This window comes from Lepus europaeus, chromosome 17 (genome assembly GCF_033115175.1).
Source record: "Lepus europaeus isolate LE1 chromosome 17, mLepTim1.pri, whole genome shotgun sequence".
In the NCBI taxonomy this organism is placed as follows: domain Eukaryota; kingdom Metazoa; phylum Chordata; class Mammalia; order Lagomorpha; family Leporidae; genus Lepus; species Lepus europaeus.
Window position 1 is genome coordinate 57172428 of NC_084843.1, and position 23504 is coordinate 57195931.

A 23504-nucleotide genomic window follows, 5' to 3' on the forward strand; every position below is an offset into this window, starting at 1 on the left:
AATTATAGGATATGTACACCATTGAATACTATACAGCAGTAAAAAAAAAAAAAATGAAATCCAGTCATTTGCAAAAAATGAATCAATCTGGAAAAGTTCATACTTAGTGAAATAAGCCAGATCCAAAGGAACAAATACTGTATATTTTCACTGATCTGTGAGAATTAATTGCACACCTAAAATGAAAGCTGTGGAAGTGAAATTGACACTTTGAGAAACAATGACTTGAAGAGCCCCTGTCTTGCTGTCAAGGAATAGTTTTTTATTTTTTTCTTTTCTCTTCTTCATACTATACATTGAACTCTTTATTTAACATACAGTTATTCATATGTATATAAAGTCAATTGAATTAAAAAGGAGGGGATGTGCAACATGTGAAGCAGACCACACAGCAGACTCATAGAATGACAATCACTTTAAGTAACACTATGACCTCAAAATTAGCCCCTAAGGCATTTGGATGCGGCTGAAAAGCCTACAAGAGCATTTCAGGCATGGAAAGCCATGACACCATGGCAAAAAATATCCTACTTGAAAGATTTCTGTAAGTGAGATGCCAGTGGAAAGAAGGGGTCATCAAAGCTGTATTTTTCTCTGAATGAAGGAGAGAACTTCTACTTTGCTTATGGCCTTGTCTAAATACTGATGGAGTTTGTGGTCACACAAGGCTTCCATAGCCTTGGCAGCCCATGGCAAGAGCCTCAGGTGATCACTGGCATCATAAATAAGAGTGTTAATTATTAAATTAACAACAAAAGTCATTGTGCACTTACTCTCCATGTAGGACCTCTGTCCTTAATGAGTTGTGCCATGAGAATTAACTGGAAAACTTGTTCTCAAACAGTATGTTTTATGTTGTATGTGGGGGGGGGGTGCAAACTGTTGAAATCTTTACTCAGTATAGAGTTGGTCTTCTGTATATAAAGTTAATTAAAAATGAATCTTAATGAAGAATGGGATGGGAAAGAGAGTAGGAGATTGGACAGGAGTGGGAGTGAGAGGGTGGCTATGGGGGGAAGAACCATTATATTCCTAAAGTTGTACCTACAAAATTTGCATTCATTATATAAAAGCTTTAAAAAATAAAATAATTAAATAAATGAACTTTTCAATTTGAAAAAAAATAAGTAAATCCTGCAAATCCTGCTATATACAAGAACATAGACGGACCTTGAGGACAACATGCTAAAAAAACATAAGTCAGTCAAAAAAGGACAAGTAACGCATCATTCCACTTATCTGAGTTATCCGAAATAGTTAAATTTGGAAACTCAAATTGTAGAATAGTGGTTACCAGGTTCTGGGGAAAGGAGAATTGGGAATTTGCTAATCATGGAACATAAAGTTCTAGTTAACAAATGTAAGTTACAGAAATAACAACATTGCACGTAGATACTATATTGTATCTTTAAAATTTTGTTAAGAGAGTAGATTTTGTGTTAAGTGTTTTACACACACACACATACAAAGCATCATGACTTAAGGGCCTTGGCAAGCTATCTACCCACAGACTTTACTAATTGTTCTTTTCCAGCTTCTGCCTGAAGTTCCCAAGCAAAACAACTCCTCCTAAACTACCTACTTGTTCATCATCCATGCTTAGACATGTGTTAATTGTATCAAAATGTGAACTCCTACACAGCAGAATTAAACAGAGGTGCTAAAGCACTCAAGGGATCAGTTTAACTATGTCAGATTTGCAATGATGAACTGTGGTAGACAAGGCTGCCCAAATTAATTGAGTTTTCTTATACATGTTATTTAATTACTAATTTCTAACATGTATTGAGCCCAGAACACTCCTACAAAATGCTTCCTATAAGTTCTACAATTACCTGTTTGAAAATGAGAAACTGAGGTTTTTTTTTCTTTTAACAAAGACTTTTCTTTTTATTTATTTATTTGACAGGTAGAGTTATAGACAGTGAGAGAGAGACAGAAAGAAATGACTTCCTTCCATTGGTTCACTCCCCAAATGGCCACTACGGCCGATGCTGCGCCGATCTGAATCCAGGAGCCAGGTGCTTCTTCTGGGTCTCCCATGCGGGTGCAGGGACCCAAACACTTGGACCATCCTCTACTGCCCTCCCAGGCCACAGCAGAGAGCTGGACTGGAAGAGGAGCAACCGGGACTAAAACGCAGTGCCCATATGGGATGCCGGCACCGCAGGTGGAGGATTAACCAAGTGAGCCACGGCGCCAGCCCCAAAACTGAGGTTTAGATATATCAATTTATCAAGGTCACTAAGCTGGTGTATTGCAGAGCTGAGGGTAAAACCTCATCTAGTTGATGCCAGAGTCTCTGTCCTAAGTAATTGACCATACCAGGTTTATGAGATAATCATTGAAGGGTCATGAATAAATGATAGTTTGAAGAAATTCCAGACTGCTAGGAACAGAATGCATGGAACAGATGGGAAAGACAGTTAAAAGGGCAGCGTGTTGCTTTCATTTAATGTGTAGTCATAAAAGGGCACTCCTGATCTCCAGTAATACTTATTCTCTCTATAGCACTATGAGTTTCCTTGATAAACACACTAAACAGTTGCTTGGAACAACAACATTAAACTTGAGTTTTTGGATTCTGGTCACAAAGGTCTGTGTTAATGATTACCAAAAGGAAAGCAATAAAAAAATAGTAACTCCTGCCTCCATCACCAACATAGCTAATCAAGACGACAGAGAATCATCTTTACACCACCACATACTGAAAAAAAGAAAAACTAAAACAAAACAGAAAATACCAAACGCTGGTGAGGATGCAGAGCAACTACAACTCTCATAGGTTGCTGAGGAGGATGTAAAATGCTACAGACACTACAGAAAACAGTTGCCAGTTTCTTATAAAGTTAAATAAACACTTAGCATACAACATACAGAAATCCTACTCCTATGTATTTACACAACTGAAACCAAAACAAAGAAAAAATGTGTATGTGGCTATTTATATTGGCTTTATTCATCATAGCCAAGAGCTGTAAATCAGCTGCATTTCCCTGAAATGGAGATTGCATGAAAACAGCGGCATATCCCTTGTGTGAGACAATACTCAGCAATAAAGAACAAACTATTGATATATGTAATAAAGTGGTGAATTTCAAATGCTTTTTGCTAAATGAAAGAAGCCAAACTAAAAAGGGTGGGCACTACATAATTCAATTCACATATATAACACTCTAGAAAAGACAAAACAGATCAGTAGTTAGCGTTAAAGATGCAGAGATTTGACTTCAAAGGGCTAGTATAAGGGAATGTCCAGGGAGGTAGGTTGGAACGATTCTGTATCTTAACTGTGGTAATGATGATATGATTTTACCCATTTGCCAAAATTCATAAAACTGTATACCCCAAAACGTGAATTTTACTGTATGCAAATTTAAGATATATTTTGAAATAAAAAAGAACATATTTTCTACAACTAAGCATAAGGCAAAAGCTTCACGTTTTCTAAACCTTATAAACCACTGAAACATAATTTCAAAGAATACCATCTACCAGCAAGATAGTGTAACTAAGTATTTAAAACCCAAGCCAGGCTATAGTTTTTAAGAAATTATACACAAAGCATAAAAGATGTTTATTAAAAGCATAAGTGGTTAACCAGGATGTTGTTTATTACCTCTGAGTAATGATAAAATGTTTATAGAGTTTTTTTTATCTTTCCATGAATAAAGAAGAGTAAATTAATACAAAGTTGCCTTTCTAGAAGAAGTGTCAGACTTTGCACTTTCTAGCCAAAGGGATTTGTGACTTCCTATTATGTTAAATTTGATACTAAAATCTGATGAACTGCCCCAAATGGGCTGTTCACTATGATAAATACTGTCTTCTAACAAGAGGAAAAGATGTAGCTTAGAAAGATAACTGCTGAGGCCGGCGCCGTGGCTTAACAGGCTAATCCTCCACCTTGCGGCTCTGGCACACCGGGATCTAGTCCCGGTTGGGGCGCCGGATTCTATCCTGGTTGCCCCTCTTCCAGGCCAGCTCTCTGCTATGGACCGGGAAGGCAGTGGAGGATGGCCCAAGTGCTTGGGCCCTGCACCAGCATGGGAGACCAGGAGAAGCACCTGGCTCCTGGCTTCAGATCAGCGCAATGTGCCGGCCGCAGCGGCCATTGGAGGGTGAACCAACGGCAAAAAGGAAGACCTTTCTCTCTGTCTCTGTCTCTCTCTCACTATCCACTCTGCCTGTCAAAAAAAAAAAAAAAAGAAAGAAAGATAACTGCTGAGATTTTAATGCACTCTCTGAAACACTCTGACACACAGTTCCTAGAGTGAATAATTTGATATCAACCAGAAGTCAGGCTCAAAATTCCACTTCCTAAAAAAGATTATCAAAACATAAATGAAATTTATTTCACCAAACATATATTAAGCATTTAATATATGCCAACCACTATGCTTGGAACTAGGTAAACAGCTGAAACACAGTATTTTCCTGTAGAAATGCACAGACAAGCAGGGAAGAGAGATAGACAAATATATGTCAACACTATAATTTAAGTATAATGACAGAAGTGTGATCAGGGTACAGGAATGATCAGGAAAAAAGTGACTATTTTTGAGTATGTAACAAAAAGTATATCAACCAGATCCTATGATACCCAAAATTGTTGGATTTGCCTCCAGTGATGATTAAAATGCTACCGTAACAAGGTTTGAAGAGGCAATTCCTTTGATATTTTTTCACCACAACTTTCCATTAGAGTTTTGTAAACAGTGAGCAAGGGATACCTTGACTGATAAATTTACTCTTTGGCTTGGGATAATTATCTAGGTGATAAAATTCCCACTGGAAAAATAATACTCTAAAATCTCCCTTTCTTACAAGTGAAAAAGTTCAAAGCAGTGTGAGTATCTCCCTTCTCACTGAAATCTAGATATCTTTATGTAAAAACAGAAAAAATAAAGGTCTTCTGATAGATCATGCCACATTTCTGCAACCTAAGCATCCTATTCAAAGTTGAAACTGAAAGATATAAGTGTCCCATTTCCTCTGTGTATTAGCTGTGGCCATAGCTAACATATAGGTCCAATTCATTATTTTTACTAAAGCTGATTATTGCCCCAATATTATCACTGCAGATTAAACAAGTAAAAGTAAGCATTATGAAATAATAGAAATCCTACTATCCTATTATCTCCTATGTCTTCCAGGCCTTTCTTGAAACTATCAACTGTAACAGGAAAGAGCCCAGTGGTACCTTCTTTCCTCTATCCCTTCCAGTCTAATCATTACTGATATTAATTCCAGGTACATATACCATGGCCAATCAGCAGGAAAGAAATCATCAGAAAATAGAAATAAAATTGGAAGGGGAGGACACAAATGTAATATATTTGAGGAGCAACATACTTTAGAAATGGTAAAGGCTTTATAGCTAAAAGGTGTGGATTCTGATCCTGCCACTGACAGCTACTAGCTCTATGGCTTTAGACAACTTACTTCATTGTCTGAATGTCAGCATTCTTACCTGTAAAATTCAGATAATGGAACTGATACTTTGCATGTCGTTCATGAGATCAGGCACTGTACAAGAGCAATTCTCAAGCAGCAGGCTTGAGAAAATGTAAAATTTTAAATTTAGACCTCACTCTGAAAATCTATTTTTTTGGGGAGGCACAGACTATTAAAAAAAAGAAATCTTCAACACATCTGATTGTGCAGTCTTTGATAACCACTGGATTACAGTTTCTGAGAAATCTCCCTAAACTATAATTCAGTGCAACATTTACCAATTTATTATTGTGTTTAAAAAATATCACTGAGAGATCCAGGATGGCTGAATACAGTATAGCCATGTTGACTTCAGGTGCTCTGGGATATGAGAAGAATCATGGAAGGACCACATTTCCACAGGTCTGATTGATGGAAACTTTTGATGGAGAAGTGACGAAACAATGAAGACTACATGGGACAAGAGAGAAGACATAGACAGTGTTAGCTGCCAGCTGTGAGTCAGCATTTTACCAGTCAAGGTAGGAAGAAATTGTCATACACTCTACACTCACAGTTTCAGCTGACAGAGAATTCTACAAACTCCCACTGAATTTTACTTCAGCCTGCAGAGCAGCCTTGGTGTCTTGGCAACTGCTAGGCATGAAGAAGGGAAGCCACATTGCTTCGCTTGCCTCCCCAGCTCCTGCAGAGCAATGGACTTGGCAGTGGAAAAAGTCGTTCAGCAAGCCTCTGTCATGCTCCTACCAGAATGAGAGTCAAAGTCAGAATCAGGGTAACTTGTGGGACAAAGCACACATTCCCTGCTCCTGCAACTGCGGTAATTTGGGGGCAATGGCCCCAGAGCTATGTCCATACATTCTATGTGAGCCAGGTGGGGTCCCCTTAGCTTCTGGGGAATATCACTAGAAGCAACCCATAAAATAGTCCACTCCCTTGGGGCTGATGCTATGGCATAGTGGGTAAAGCCACAGCCTGCAGTGCTAGCATCTCACATGGATGCCAGTTGAGTCCTGACTGCTCCACTTCCGATCCAGCTCTCTGCTGTGGCCTGGGAAAGCAGAAGAAGATGGCCCAAGCGCTTGGGCCCTTGCACCCACATGGGAGACCTGGAAGAAGTTCCAGGCTCCTGGCTTCAGATCGGCACAGCTCTGGCTATTGCAGCAAATTAGGAAGTGAACCAGTGGATGGAAGACCTCTCTCTCTCTCTCTCCCTCTCTCTCTCTCTGCCTCTCCTTTCTCTCTGGGTAACTTTTTCAAATAAATAAATAAATAAATCTTTTTTTAAAAAAGTCCACTACCATTTGGAGAGATGTGGGTAATGATCCCACTGTAACCTGCAACAACCAGTACTGTAATTAGTTCTAAATTTCTCAATCCTACTGGAATCTGCCCAGTGAACCTAAGGAAGAACCTATCTGCAGTTCATCCCTCTGGGTCCATATCTGCCAAAGTAAGTCTCCTGTATACCTTGTAGTCACCCTGTAGGATTGGAGCAGAGTTCAATTCACATCCCCTAGATCCAAGACTAAGGCTGTTGGTGTTATAACCCATAACATCATTTGGATTCTGAGAAGAACCTGAGGAAGGGTCCTCTTGTATCACACAGTCCCAAAGCCACAGCAATTAGTGCCACAAGCCCCAGAATCACTCGGGCTTGCCAGTGGGACAAGGGGACAGCTACCTTTGTCTCCCTCAGCATCAAGAACAAGGCTCTGGCTATCAGAATCCACAGGGAGACTGACAATGAACTCTCTGTAAGGACCAACGACACAAATTCTAGGAAGCCCATATCCATCTCAAATCCACATTTCTATGACTATGAAGTGCAGCAAACCAGACCACTGTGTCACTTACAGACACAACTGACATTGATTAAGACAAAGAAATCACTTAGAAACTACACACCTGGGTTCACCTAGAACCAAAGCCAAAGTAATAAGCCAAGTGATAAAGAACATTCCAGCTAAACCATAAACTCTTTTCCAATAAAACCCACTCCATAAAGAAGGGATGATTATACCAGATGCACAGTCGCCAACATAGAGACACAGGAGACGTGAAGAAGCAAGATGGCATGACACCCCCAATAGAACACAACAACTCTCCAGAATTAGATCCTGATCTAAATGAAATCTATTAAATGTCATACAAAATTCAAAATAATAATAGTAAGGAAATTCAATGTGATGCAAGAGAATACATATATACAGATTAAAGAAATGGGGAAATCAATAAATGACTTTAATGAAAAGATTACCATAGAGATAGAAATCATTTAGAAGATCAAATAGAACTTTTGAAGACGAAATCTTAAATCAGTGAAATAAAAAGTACAGTTGAGCAGAATAGACCAAGTGGAGGAATTTCTGACCTTGAGGACAAGACTTCTGAAATAATCCAATCAGACAAAAACAGAGGAGAACATTGAAAAGAATAAAGAAAGTCTATGTAAAATATGAGATATCATTAAATGACCAAATATTCATATTATAGGTATTCTTTAAGAATAAGAAAAGGAAAAGGGCATTGAGAATCTGCTAAATGAAATAACAACTGAAAATTTCCCAAGTCTTGAAAGGCACATGGATACAGGAAGCTCATAGGACTCCCTGCAAACTCAACCAAAAAATGTCTTCTACAAGGCATATTTTAATACAATTGTCAAAAGTGAAAGACAAGGAGAGAATCCTAAAGACAGTAAGAGAAAAACATCAAGCATCAAGTTACATATGAAGGAAAACCAATTAGATTAACATCGGACTTCTTGGTGAAAACTCAACAGGCAAGAAGAGAATGGAATGATATATTCAAGGTCTTAAAAGAAAAAAAAAAAACTTCCAACAAAGAATATTATATCCAGTGAAGCAATTCTTTAAAAGTGAAGGAGAAATAGGTATTTTCCAGATAAGCAAAAATTAGAATTCACCACACAAGATCAGCTTTATAAGAAATTCTGAAGGGAGTCCAGTATTAGAAGTGAACATCATGAAACTACATGACAATCAATTTGCTGCCAAGCAGGTATAATCAGTATCCAATCAACAAAATGATAGGTGTTAGTTCTTATCTGTAATACTAGCCTTGAATGTAAATGGATTAAATTCTCCAGTCAAAAGATTTAGGTCTTTAAAAGAGAAAAGAAAAGAAAAAGACAAGACTCAGGTTGACTAAATGGATTGAAAAAAAAAAAAAACAAGACCCCACTATATCCTTTTTACAAGAAACTCATTTAACAAACAAAGATACTTATAGACTGAAATTGAAGGTCTGGAAAAAGATGTATCAGGCAAACAACCGAAAATGATCAGGACTAGGTACACAGATATCACATGAGACAGACTTAAATCAAAAACTGTAAAAAGAGATAAAGGATTTTATATTAAAAGTTCAATTCAGCAAGAAGACATAACAATCATAAATATATATGCACCCAACATAGGACCACCCAGATATATACAGCAAATACTGTAAGACCTAAAGGGACATATAGATTCCAGTACACTTATAATGGATAACTTCAACACCCCACACTCATCAATGGACAAGCTTCCTAGACACAAAACCCAGAGAGATATATTGGAGTTGAAACTATCAAGCAAATCGACCTAACAACATCTATACCACATTTCACCCAACAATTACAGAATATACATTCTTCTCATCCACAAATGGAACATTTTCTAGGATAGACCATATGTTAAGCCATACACTAAGTCTGAGTAAATTTAAAACAATTTCAATAATACCATGTATTTTCACAAACCATAAAGAAACAAAACTAGAAATCAACAACAAGAACAATAGAACAATCATAAATACTTAGAAATTAAACAACATGATACTGAATGATCAATGAGTCACTGAAATAATAAAAAAGAAATAAAATTTCTTGAAACAAATGAAAATGAAAACAGAGTATCAAAACCTGTGGGATACAGAAAAAACAGTATTAAGAGGGAAATTTATAGCATTAAGTGTTTACATTCAAAAGGGAAAAATGTATCCAATTAAAGAACTAATGATGCATATTTAGAATTAGAAAAGCAAGAACCAACCAACCAAAACCAATCAGCAGGAGGCAAGAAATAATGATCAGAGCAGAAATAAATGAAATTGAAAATAAAAACATACAAAAGATAGAAAAAGTTGGTTTTTTGAAATGATAAACAAAATAGGTAAACCACTAGCCAGACTAACAAAGAAAAAAAGAGAATAATATCCAGTAAATAATATTAGAGATGAACATAGAAACATTACAACTGGCACGACTGAAATACAAAGGGTCATAAGAAACTATTATAGAAAAAATATGCTAATGAACTGGAAAACCTCGAAGAAATGGATGAATTCCTCGATTCATATAATCTACAAAGATTAAATTAAGAAGAGACAGACAACCTAAATAGATCCATAACTAGCAATGACATTAAGACAGTACTGAAACTTTCCCATCAAGGAAAAGTGCAGGACTTGATGGTTTTACTACTGAATTCTATAAAACATTCAAAGATGAACTAACTCCAACCACTTTAAACTGATAAGAACAGATACTACACTTGATCTTAGCCAAAAGGCTGAGAAGCAAAAAACCACTTTAAAACTATTTCAAAATATTGAACAGGATGGAATTCTGTTAAACTCTCTGCAGCAACACTTTGATAACAAAGCTGAAAAAGACAGAACACGAAAACTACAGACCTATGTTCTTAATGAACATAGATGCAAAGATTCCAAACAAAATATTAGCAAACAGAATTCAAAACCACATGAAAAAGATCATACATCATGATCTAGTGGGATTTATCTAAGAAATGCAAGCATGGTTCAACAAACACAAATCAATAAATGTCCTAAATCACATCAAAAGAATGAATAATAAAAAAACATATGGTTATCTCAAAGGATTCAGAGAAAGCATTGATAAGACTCAACACTACTTCATTATTAAAAAAAATTCTCTACAAAATAGGTATAGTAGGAACATACCTCAAAATTATAAGGTTATTAATGACAAATCAAAATCCAATATCATACTGAAAGAGGGAAACATGAAAGCATTTCTGGAAGAAGACAAGGATGTCCACATTCACTAGTTTTATTCAATATTGTACTGGAAACTTTAGCAAGATTTGTTAGGGAGGAGAAAGAAATAAACGGCATCGAAATTGGCAAAGAGGAAGTCAAATCAGCCATGTTTGCAGATGGCATGATATTATACATGGAAAGACATAAACACTCCACCAGAAGGCTGCTAGAATTGATAGACCAATTCAGTAAAGTTGCAGATTACAAAAACAGTAGATTTTTTACCTAATGAACAACTCACTGAAAGCGAAATCAATAAATCCCATTCATTATAGCCACAAAAAAATCAAATATTTAGGAATAAATTTAACCAAAAAAGTTAAAGATTTCTACAATAAATTTTAAAACATTGATGAAAGAAATCATGAAGGACACAAAAACTGGGAAGATATTCTTTGCTCATCCTTTGGAAGAATCAATACCATTAAAATGTGTATACTACCTAAAACAGATTCAATGCAATCCCTATCAAAATACCAATGACATTCTTTACCAAATTAGCAAAAACAATCCTAAAATTCATATGAAATCACAAAAGGCCAAAAAAAAACAAAGTAATTCCTGAGCAAAACATAAATAAATAAATATAGCTATTAAAACCACAATACCTGACTTCAAAGCATAATACAAAGCAATAGTAATTAAAACAGCATGGTACCAGCATGAAACACATAGATCAATGGAGCAGAACAGACAGCCCAGAAATTAATACACATACATACAGTCAGCTGATTTTTTACAAAAGTGCTCAGGCCATACAGTGGAGTAAGGATAATCTCTTCAACAAATGGTGCTAGCAATACTAGGTGTACATATGTAGAAGAATTAAATTAGATCCATACCTCTCACAAAAATCAACTCAAGATGGACCCCAGACCTAAATTTAAGACCTGAGACTGTGAAGCTGCTAGAAGAAACGTATGGGAAACACTCTGAGACATTAGCGTAGTAGATGATTTCTCGGACAAGACCCCCAAAGCACAGGCAACAAAAGTAAAACAAAACAAATGCAACTATGCAACTATATCAAACTCAGAAGCTTCAGCATAGGAAAGGAAACAGTCAATATGAAATGCAAACATCCAACAAAATGGAAAAAAATATTTGCAAGCCTCCTATCCAAAAAAGGATTGGTATTCAGAATATATTAGCAACTTTAAAAACTCAACAACAAAAAACAACCAATCCAATCAATAAATGGGCAAAAGACCTAATTGACAGTTCTCAAAAGAAGAAATACAAATGACTAACAAATATTTGAGAAAATGCTCAATACCACTAGCCATCAGAAAAATGCAAATAAAAACCTCACCCCTGTAAGAATAGCTAAAATCCAAAGATAGACTAATAAATGCTGATAAGGATGTTGAGAAAGGGGAACACTTATACAGTATTGGTAGGAACATAAATTAGTGCAGCCACCATGAAAATGGTGTGGAGATTTCTTAAAACACTAGAATTAGTCTTGTCATAAGATCCAGCAATCCCTCTACTGGGTATATCCCCAAAAGACTTGGACACAATGAATCAGAGATAGCTGTACTATGTACCATTTTTATATAAACACTGTTGACAATAGACAAGTTTTGGAACCAAGCAAGGTGCACATCATTAGATGAATGGATAAGGAAAACATGGTGTATAAATACACAATAAAATATTATTCAGCTACTAAAATAGATTGAAATTCTACCATTTGCATCAAAATGGATGCAACTGGAGAACATCATGTTGAATGAAATAAGCCAGACACAGAAAGACAAATACCACATGCTCTCCCTTATATGTGGGAGCTAACATTTAAAAAAATTTTAAGAAAAAAATAGAATTCAAAAAAGAAAGAAATGTCTGTATAAATCAGTATTGCTGTGGTGAGGCCAAGGCAACTTCGGCTGGCTGGCAAGGTCACAGCAGAAGGTCTGTCTCAGCAAGGTGTGAGAAGGACAGCTGCAGTCCTCTTGGTGTTTTTAGGTTTGTTGGAAACCACACTCTGTATAAGAAAGCTGAAGCTTCCTGGTGGCCCCGCTAATGATTGCTGTATTCCCAATTTTATGGGAGAACGCTTAGTTCCATAACTCCCAAAATGCCCATTGCTTTGTAGAATTTTAATCAAGCAGAATGTTAGTGTAGGAGAAAGGGTTAATGCTTTATGCAACATTGAACTGTTTGTGGAAAATAATTAAAAGGCAACAGGCTCCCTGGTATAGACTTCCCACTAAAATAAAGACAAATGTTAATAAAGCTTTAATTCAATATATGCTACAAATACTACAATGGTTAGGATGTCAAAACTGTAGAATAGATCTAAGTGAACCTTTAAATAAGTACAATAAAAAAATTAGAGTTACAGAAAGAACTGCAAAAGAGGGGATACATTTAAAAAAGGGCCTGCTTTGAACTTGGGGCTTCTAGTAAAGATTTGATTAGGAAGGTACTATTCTAGCTTGTGTAGCCATTTTCTGCATAGCTCAACAGCACTCCAGTTCTTGGCTTGTGTGGGCAGCCCATTATCTCGCACCTGTCTGTGATTACAACCCATGCTCTGAATATGCCCTTAAAAATCAAAGAAATTGTAATTAGAAAAAAAATGGGCAACAGACTTGTTATTGTGAGAAAAAAGAATCATTATTTGACTTATGATATAAAAATAAAGTCTGGTGCTCGAGAGCCAGAGCCATGCCATCAGCCTTACTGTGAGTGTGTCTCATTTCTTCAAGCACCGGCACCTCTCACACCTTGGGGCCCCTGGACTGGCTGGAGCTGGTCTCCGGCATCGCTGCAAATATAGCTTTGTAAAACTTTGCTTTATATCTTTGTCAAACCAGTGGTTAAGAATCTTATATTACTATGGTTTTAACATCCATGATTACTTTAAAATTTATTGTGTATGTGAAAATGGTCATTTTTCCATTCAATTATTGTTTATAGCCATGGGCCTACATTCCCAACAACTAGGATCTTTTTGGTTTTAACTCATTAAACTTCTTTTTGGTGAAACATTAAGCCTTTTTATTGTAATGTAAATTCAGAATACATTAAAGAAGGGTAGGAGGAAGGGAAAACCATTATATTCTTCCATTGTATATACAAACTACATTGAATCTGTTAAAAACTAATTAAAAATTTTAAAATGAAAGAAATTGGCAAAGGATATGAATACATGTTTTTCAAAGGAAGAAATACAAATGGCCAACAGATGCACAAAAAATGTTTAGGATCACTGTCCATCAGGGAAATTAAAAATAAAAACTACAGTGAGTTATCACCGAACTCCAGTTAGAATGGATAGTCAAAACTCAATAAATAACAAATGCTCCTTCCTCTCTGTCTCTCCCTCTCACTGTCTGTAACTCTCTACCTCTCAAGTAAATAAATAAAATCTTTAAAAAAAATTTTTTTTTAATGGGGCCAGTGTCCTGGCACAGTAGGTTAATCTCTGCCTGCGGCACCAACATCCCAAATGGGCACTGGTCCTAGTCCTGGCTGCTTCTCTTCCAATCCAGCTCTCTGCTGTGGCCTGGGAAAGCAGCAGAGGATGGCCCGAATTCTTGGGCACCCGCACTCATGTGGGAGACTGGGAGAAAGCACCAGGCTCCTGGCTTCGGATCAACGCAGCTCCGGCCATTGCGGCCATTTGGGGAGTCAACCAACGGAAGAAAGACCTTTCTCTCTGTCTCTCCCTCACACTGTCTGTAACTCTACCTCTCAAATAAATATATAAATTTTTTTCAAAAAATTTAAAAAACAAATGCTGGTGAGGTTGTGGAGAAAGGGGAACCCAAATATACTGCTGGTAGGGATGCAAATTTGTAGCACCATTTTAGAAATCATATAGAGATTCCTCATATAACCCATTTCTCCCCTATCTGGGAATACATACAAAAGAAGTGAAGTCTACATATGACAGACATACATGTACTACCATTTTTTTAGCAATTCAATTTACAACAGTAAAGATATGTAGTCAACTTAATTGTTCATCGATTGATGGCTAGATAACAAAAATGTGGTATGTATACATGAGGGAGTATTACCTTGCCATAAAGAAGAATGAAATCCTGATATTTGCAACAAAATGAAAAAATGAATGGAACTGGAAATCATTATGATGCTAAGTTTTCACTTATATATTGAAGTTAATATATAAAGAGTATAAAATGGTGTGGATGTCGCATTACTTGATATACAGATAGTTATAAATATTGTCTTCATTAAATTTTACATGAAATTGCACCCTTCCTAACTTTATGATCATTGTCATGATTTCCATATGATATTAATAACCTTATTTTCAAGAAAAAATAGTATATGAGTAGGTATATATAATATCTATACATGAAGTGAATATGGCAAAGTGTTAAAAATTGTTCAATCTTAAAATAAATTTAGAATATAAATGCTTCTAGAACAAAGAAAATAACAAAGGTCATTTACACCCTATAAACTTGTATAATTATTGTTAATAAAAATTTAATTAATAAAAACATACAACTCAAAAATGTATCAGTGGGGGCCAGTGCTGTAGCATAGCAGGTAAAGTTGCCGCCTGCAGTGCCAGTATCCCATATGGTCACCTGCTCGAGTCCTGGCTGCTCCACTTCCAATCCACTTCTCTATTATGGCCTGGGAAAGCAGTGGAGGATGGCCCAAGTCCTTGGGCCCCTGTGCCCATGTGGGAGACTGGAGGAAGCTCCTAGCTCCTGGCTTCAGATGGGTGCAGCTCCAGCTTTTGCAGCCAGTTATGGAATGAACCAGTGAATGGAAGATGTCTCTCTCTCTCTCTCTCTCTCTCTCTCTCTCTCTCTCTCTGCCTCTCCTTTTCTCTGTGTGTAATTCTGACTTTCAAATAAATAAATATTTTTTAAAAAGTATCATTGAACTCATTCTGTTACACAAGTAATATGTTCTGAGAGAATGCTAGTAAATCAATAGCTAAATTTGGTATTTACTTATAATGTTTCCTTTAACAAGCAAATCATCATCAACAACAACTGAGAGTTGTTCCAAGGAGTTGAGTAAACATGATATATACATCTAGTGATTAAAGGCCATTAACATGTATCAAATATAAATTGATCTAAACAATGAGATAACCTTTATATTGCTTGAGGTTAGGTACCATGATTTTTAAAATATTTTTAGCATCAAGGATAGTGCATGAAACTCAACAAATGTATGTTAAGTAAATAATGAATATTTGAATTAATGAGTCAAATAAATAATTCTCACAAGTATTATAACCACTGCCAAAGATTGGAAAGCAGCATAAGGTATTCTCATTGGAACAATGAGGTTACTATAATAAGTCTAAAATGAAAAACCTGAATTTCAACTTAGATGGTAAATTAAGGAACCTTTGCTTTTCCAGTACTCAACTAGTAGACAACCCCAATCTTGACTCTTCTCCTAACTTGCTACATTAACAACAGAAGTTTAGTCTTTCTAAAATACACATTTCTCATTACTAGGAACACTATAAAACTTTTGATTTCTGAGCACTGTATACTTGTTTAAGAGTTAATAAATGGTCAATATAAACCCAAGGAGAAAAAAAAAAAGACATTAACCCAGCTGGATCCATCAATGGGCCAGAGAGATGAATGGACCAACTGTTTGTACATCACCTAATATTCTCCAAAATAATCCTAGAATGTTGCTACAGAACTTAGATTGAGGAAAATTTGTTGCCCAGTTTATTTTCTAGCATCCTTTTTCTGAGCACCTAGGAATTAAAATGGTAAACACATTCAAACTTGCAAGGATAAATGCTGCAAATATCTAGGCTGAATTACCCATTTGTATGTTTGGAGGCTGAATTATTCATTTGCTTTTTTATTTTTTAAAGAGGAGAATAAAAATACTGCAAAGAGAGAAGTTACTAAAGAATCTCATTGCTGCAGGCTTTAAGGTGTTCAATGTGATAGGAAGTCAAAAGACCCATTCAGAAATAAACAATAGATTTATTCTACAATCTAATTAATAATCTCCAATGATATTACTTATAAAAATACATCAAGGATATATATTTGTATCCAAGTACACCCAAGACAACTGTCTGTCTCATATCACAAACAGCAAGACAATCCAGAGGACAATCATAGAAGCTCTCAACTCACATGGGATGCCATCAACCCTACCAATGATCAACTATATCAATCAAGAATCTAGGGGCCATCTTACAGCTTCTTATCAGAACATCTATCAATCGTTCCCTCAGCTCAGCAAACTCACAAGCAAGGTGAGCTATGTAACAATCCAATACAGGGGCACAAGCATGTACTGATGTGGCCTGGATAGTTCAGGATAATCATCTGAACTGTGAAACCAGCTGCTTCTATAAGTGGATCATTTTCACTATCACAGCAATGTTGCCATGATGAACATCTCTGATAGACATGCTCTTGACAGTGAAGCTCACATTGTCACCAGGGAGAGCTTCGCTCAAAGCTCTATGGTGCATTTCAACAGACTTTATTTTAATTTCAACACTAACTAGAGCAAAGCTGACCACAATACCAGATTTGAGAACACCAGTCTACACTTGGCGCCAGGACAGAGGCAAGGGTTTGTAAACTGGATGAGCTGGTGATAAGATGTAACCCAGGACTACTAGCAATGTGGTTCCACTAGTATTGCCACCTTTAGGTGTAATTTTCCATCCCTGGAACCAAGGTATATCCACATTTGGTTTTAGTATGTTGTCACTGTTCCAACCAAAAATAGGCACAAATGCTACTGTGTCAAGGTTGTAGTCAATACAAAGTAGCAGGATATAAAATCAATGCACAAAAATCAACAGCCTTTGTATACACAGACAATGCCATGGCTGAGAAAGAACTGCTAAGATCAATCCCATTCTCAATAACTACCAAAAAAATCAAATACCTTGGAATAAACTTAACTAAGGATGTCAAAGATCTCTACAATGAGAATTCCAACACCTTAAAGAAAGAAACAGAAGAGGATACTAAAAAATGGAAAAATCTTCCATGCTCATGGATTGGAAGAATCAATATCATCAAAATGTCCATTCTCCCAAAGGAAATTTATAGATTCAATGCGATACCAATCAAAATACCAAAGACATTCTTCTCAGATCTGGAAAAAATGATGCTGAAATATAAAAGAAGGCACAGGAGACCTTGAAAGCTAAAGCAACCTTGTACAACAAAAGCAAAGCCAGAGGCATCACAATACCAGATTTCAAGACATACTACAGGGCAGTTATAATCAAAACAGCATGGTACTGGTATAGAAACAGATGGATAGATCAATGGAACAGAATAGAAATGCCAGAAATCAATCCAAACATCTATAGCCAACTTATATTAGATCAAGGATCTAAAACCAATTCCTGGAGCAAGGACAGTCTATTCAACAAATAGTGCTAGGAAAACTAGATTTCCACATACAGAATTATGAAGCAAGACCCCCACCTTACACCTTCCACAAAAATCCACTCAACATGGATAAAAGATCTAAATCTACAACCCAACACCATCAAATTATTAGAGAACATCGGAGAAACCCTGCAAGATATTGGCACAGGCAAAGACTTCTTGGAAAAGACCCCAGAGGCACAGGCAGTGTAAGCCAGAATTAACAACTGGGATTACATCAAACTGAGAAGTTTCTGTACTGCCAAAGAAACAGTCAGGAAAGTGAAGAGGCAACAAACAGAATGGGAAAAAATATTTGCAAACTATGCAACCGATAAAGGATTAATAATCAGAATCTACAGTCCACAACAACAAAACAAACAACCCAATTATGGGATGGGCCAAGGAGCTAAATAGACATTTTTCAAAAGAGGAAATCCAAACTCAAAAGAGGAAAGCCAACAAACACATAAAAAAAAATGTTCAGAATCACTAGATGTCAGAAAATGCAAATCAAAACCACAATGAGGTTTCATCTCACCCAAGTTAGAATGACTTATATACAGAAATCAACTAACAACAGATGCTGGCAAGGATATGGGGGAAAAGGCACACTAATCCACTGTTGGTGGAAATGAAAACCGGTAAAGCCACTATTGAAGACAGTTTGGAGATTCCTCAGAAACCTGAATATAGCCCTACCACACGACCCAGCCATCCCACTCCTCAGAATTTACCCAAAGGAAATTAAATTGGCAAATAAAAGAGCTATCTGCACCTCAATGTTTATTGCAGCTCAACTCACAATATCTAAGACATGGAATCAACCTAAATGCCCATCAACAGAAGACTGGATAAAGAAATTATGGGATATGTACTCTATAAAATACTATACAATGGTAAAAAAAAAAAATGAAATCTGGTCATTTGCAACAAAATGGAGGAATCTGGAAAACATCAAGCTGAGTGAAATAAGCCAATCCCAAAGGGAGAAATCTTATATGTTCTCCCTGATCTTGACAACTGAGCACCTAAAAGGAAACCTGTAGAAGTGAAACTGACACTATGAGAAACAATGACTTGATCAGGCCTTGTCCTGTCTGTCGAGGAACAGCTTACTATTTTATTCTTTTTAGTGTTTTCTAGTTCTACTTAATATCATTGGTTGAACTCGTTAATTAAAACACAACTATTCTTAGGTGTTTAAATTTAACTGAAAAGTGATCCCTACTAAAAATAAGAGTGGGAATAAGAGGGGAAGGAAATGTACAGTTTGTCATATGCTCACTCAGACTTACCCCTAATGGTAGAGCTAGAAACATGCCATTGGATTCCAAATCCCATTAAGTTAGTGTCTACCAATGCCATCTTACTAAAGTGATCAGTTTAAGTTCATAATTGATCATAAAGATAGGATTAAGTGTCAAAGGGATCACATAAACAAGGCCAGTGTCTGCTAATAATAACTGATAGAATTAAAAAGGGGAGAATGATCCAACATGGGAAGCAGGATACACAGCAGACTCATAGAATGGCTAATGCCCTAAATAGCACTCTGGCCTCAGAATCATCCCTTAAGGCATTTGGATCTGGCTAAAAAGCCCATGAGAGTTTCTCAGGCATGGAAAGCCAAGACACTGTTGCAAAAAATATGACCTAAATGAAAGATCTCTGTGAGTGAGATCCCAATGGAAAAGAACGGGTCATCAAAGAGGAAGGTACCTTTCTCTGAAGGGAGGAGAGAACTTTCACTTTGATTATGGCCTTGTCTAAATAAGGTCAGAGTTTGTGAACTCAAGAGGCTTCCATAGCCTTGGCAGCTCATGACAAGAGCCTTGGTGATTACTGACATCATAAATAAGAGTGTCAATTGTTAAATCAACAACAACAGTCACTGTGCACTTACTCCTCGTGTAGGATCTCTGTCCTTGAAGTGTTGTACTACGCGAATTAATGGTAAAACTAGTCTTCAAACAGTACTCTATACTTTGTGTGTCTGTGTGGGTGCAATCTGTTGAAATCTTTACTTAGTATATACTAAATTGATCTTCTGTATATAAAGATAATTAAAAATGAATCTTAATGAAGAATGGGATGGGAGAGGGAGTAGGAGATGGGATGGTTTGTGGGTAGGAGGTTGGTATGGGGGAAAAAAACACTATAATCCAAAAGCTTTACTTTCAAAATTTACATTTATTAAATAAATGTTTTTTTTTAAGTTGTGGCCAATTTTCTTCATATAACTTCTGATTTCCCAGTACCTCTTCTGGCTGCAGGGTGACCCAAGGGAATTCATTTTCTTAACACCAACAATTAGTTATTTCAACCAAGTGTATAAGCCATAATGACCTGCTCATGGGTCTGCCCATTCTTAGAAACACCAACTTCAAACTCACCAACAGAATCAACAACAAACAGGGTAGTACAGTCAGCCTAAGACGTGACTATAGTCATGTTTTTGATAAAGTCTCTATACCCTGGGGCATCAATGATAGTAACAAATGCTGAAATGTCTCAAATTTCCATGGGGAGACATCAATGGTAATACCAGTCTTAAGTTCAGCTTCCAGTTTATCCAAAGCCCAGGCATACTTGAAGGAGTCCTTACCCATCTCAACAATCTCCTTATAAAATTTGTTTCAGTGATTCCTTTGGAATCCTTTGGATGCCACTAGATTTGTAGACCAGATGACAAGTAGTGGTGAGCCTGTCCAAATCTATATGTCCAATGATTCTGATGATGATAGGAACATTTTCCTTACCCATTGTGGCTTTGATTTACAGAAGATTTTCATGAAACTGAATGCCACAGGCAAACCCATTACCAAAAAACTATTCCTGTTTTCTTGTTAACTATAAAAAACAAAGACACCAATTTGTCAATATTTGCCTAAGTAGGACATAACCACTGTGATGTGAAAAGAAAATATCAAAACTTCTCTTTATTTTTTTTTACTAAAAATAGAAAGAAATTAAGTTTTACTGATATTTAACAAAGAGAATATATGGGTCCCCTTCTTGTCCTTACGTCAACTTTAAAGAAGGGCAATTTCCACGAGATATGTGGAAGAGGTAGAAGTTGATGGTGGAACATTCACTCATTTCCTAGTTTTCATCACACTGCAAAGTACTATAGTGTGTATAGCTATGATGAGATCGTTTTACTGATTATATTACTGAGTTCAACCTGGGATAACCATACAAAATTTCAAAAACAAAACTGTTCTTGTTTTGGATTGATAATTATGAATTATTATCATATAAATGGTATAAGCACAATAAAGTGATGGAACTTTCACCTTTTCTCCTTAGGTAACATTGTTCCTTCCACCTTCCCCTGAGTATCTAAAATTGCAATCCATGCCATCAAACTAAACAACCTAGTTATAGTTAATATCACTACCCATAATAACTATACATATTTAGTTATCATTTCACTATCATCTGTCCCTGTCAATTCCACATAACTGAACATCCCACTACCTTCAAACCCCAGAATTTTAAAACTTTGTCTTTCAAAAAACTTGTCCTCCAGACATTTCATGGTCATCTGGACATCTTTTTAGCAATAGCAGCAACCCCTCCATGACTTTAACTACATGTATCCAGTTCAAAATCATTGCCTCCCATTTTTCTAGCTCATTCTCTCTTATCTTTAATTACAAAATATTTAAACCATATTAAGAATATAAATAAGAATATCAATCATTACTGAAGTTTTCACTATCTTTACTTCTTCATATCTGAACCACATCACCTCCTTACCTAGTTCAAATCCTATGGTCCATCATTATAATCTGCTTCCTGGTAGCCCTCTCTGTTTTATTTACTTGGTGAAAATCTTTATCTTGACTAAATATAGCAATCCACATACCTGGACCCAAATAGCTAAATACAGGCTGAGAAGATAACATTATGCTGCTTGGTTTCACTTTAATGAAACCATGATGATTAATCCCAGAGTCGCTGCAGTGCTTCCCAGTAATCTTTTTTGCATTTATTAAGTCACTACACTCTCTTACACAATAGTTTAACATCTCTGTCCTCAAACCTCCAACGTTGCCTCTACCATCCTCATTTAACAGATGAAAACTGTCCCACATATACACACCAACATATCTAGAAACCTAGAACGCATGCACACAGTAGTGTGGATAAACTATTTAAGTCAACCTCTCCACATGTATACTGACTTCTAACTCTCCTCACTTTCTTAATATTATGGCTCTCACATATCAACAATAATTTTCTCCTCTCTGGATCATTTTAATCAGCATCAGACATGGTGGTGTATCTCCCAGAAAACATCACTTATCTAGAAACCCAAGAACAGTACCTGGGAAAAGATACTATAAAGGTAATTATAAACAATGTAAGAGTTGAGTAAGATAGCAAAATACATATTAATTCAGAGGAAGAGGCTTTATATATATACACATATATTTTAGTGAAATAAAATATACCACTTGCAATAGCAAAAAAATAGATAAAACATCAGGATAAACTTGAAAAACTTTTTGCAAGATCTATATTAAGAAAACCGGTGAACCAACGGCAAAGGAAGACCTTTCTCTCTGTCTCTCTCTCTCACTGTCCACTCTGCCTGTCAAAAAAGTAAAAAAAAAAAAAAAAAAAAGAAAACCTCACACAACTAAGTATACCAAAAAGACTTCAGAAAATGGAGTAAGATTTGTTAGAAAAATGCAACTTAATAAATGTAAACCCTCCTTTTTTTTTTTTTTTTTTGTGACAGGCAGAGTGGATAGTGAGAGAGAGAGAGTGGATAGTGAGAGAGAGAAAGGTCTTCCTTTTTGCTGTTGGTTCACTCTCCAATGGCCACTGCCCAGACCATAGCAGAGAGCTGGCCTGGAAGAGGGGCAACCGGGATAGAATCCGGCGCCCCAACCAGGACTAGACCCGGTGTGCCGGCGCTGCAAGGTGGAGGATAAGCCACAGCACCGGCCAACCCTCCTTAATTTACTAATACGACACCATTGCTATCAAAATACAAAATCTGCCTTAGGATACTTATTGGTGATATAATTGCTTTCTGTAATCGATGAACTCAAGTTCTGATGAATAGTAAACATGCAGAAATACAGAAACCTATGAAAAACAATAGAAGGGAAATATCTGAGGACTTCCACACACAAAAAGGGGGGAAAATAGCCAAAGCAATATCTTAAAAGAGTTTTTAAAAATCTCAGGCCGGCGCCGTGGCTCAACAGGCTAATCCTCTGCCTAGCAGCACTGGCACATCGGGTTCTAGTCCCAGTTGGGGCGCCGGATTCTGTCCCGGTTGCCCCTCTTCCAGGCCAGCTCTCTGCTATGACCCGGGAGTGCAGTGGAGGATGGCCCAAGTGCTTGGGCCCTGCACCCCATGGGAGACCAGGAGAAGCACCTGGCTCCTGCCTTCAGATCAGTGCGGTGCGCCAGCCGCAGCGTGCTGGCCACGGCGGCCATTGGAGGGTGAACCTACGGCAAAGGAAGACCTTTCTCTCTGTTTCTCTCTCTGTCCACTCTGCCTGTCAAAAATAAAAATAAAATAAAATAAATCTAAGAACGTGGACCTAAAGCTCA

At 36.7% G+C, this 23504-nt stretch overlaps 1 protein-coding gene and 1 pseudogene across 1 annotated transcript in view; both read right to left on the reverse strand.

Moving 5' to 3' along the window:
* The window catches only part of CTNNA3 (catenin alpha 3), a 1620267-nt gene that overhangs the window by 1382409 nt on the left and 214354 nt on the right, over positions 1 to 23504 (reverse strand). The gene's annotated exons all lie outside the window — the stretch shown is intronic.
* On the reverse strand, positions 9901 to 10046 carry LOC133776456 (U2 spliceosomal RNA; annotated as a pseudogene).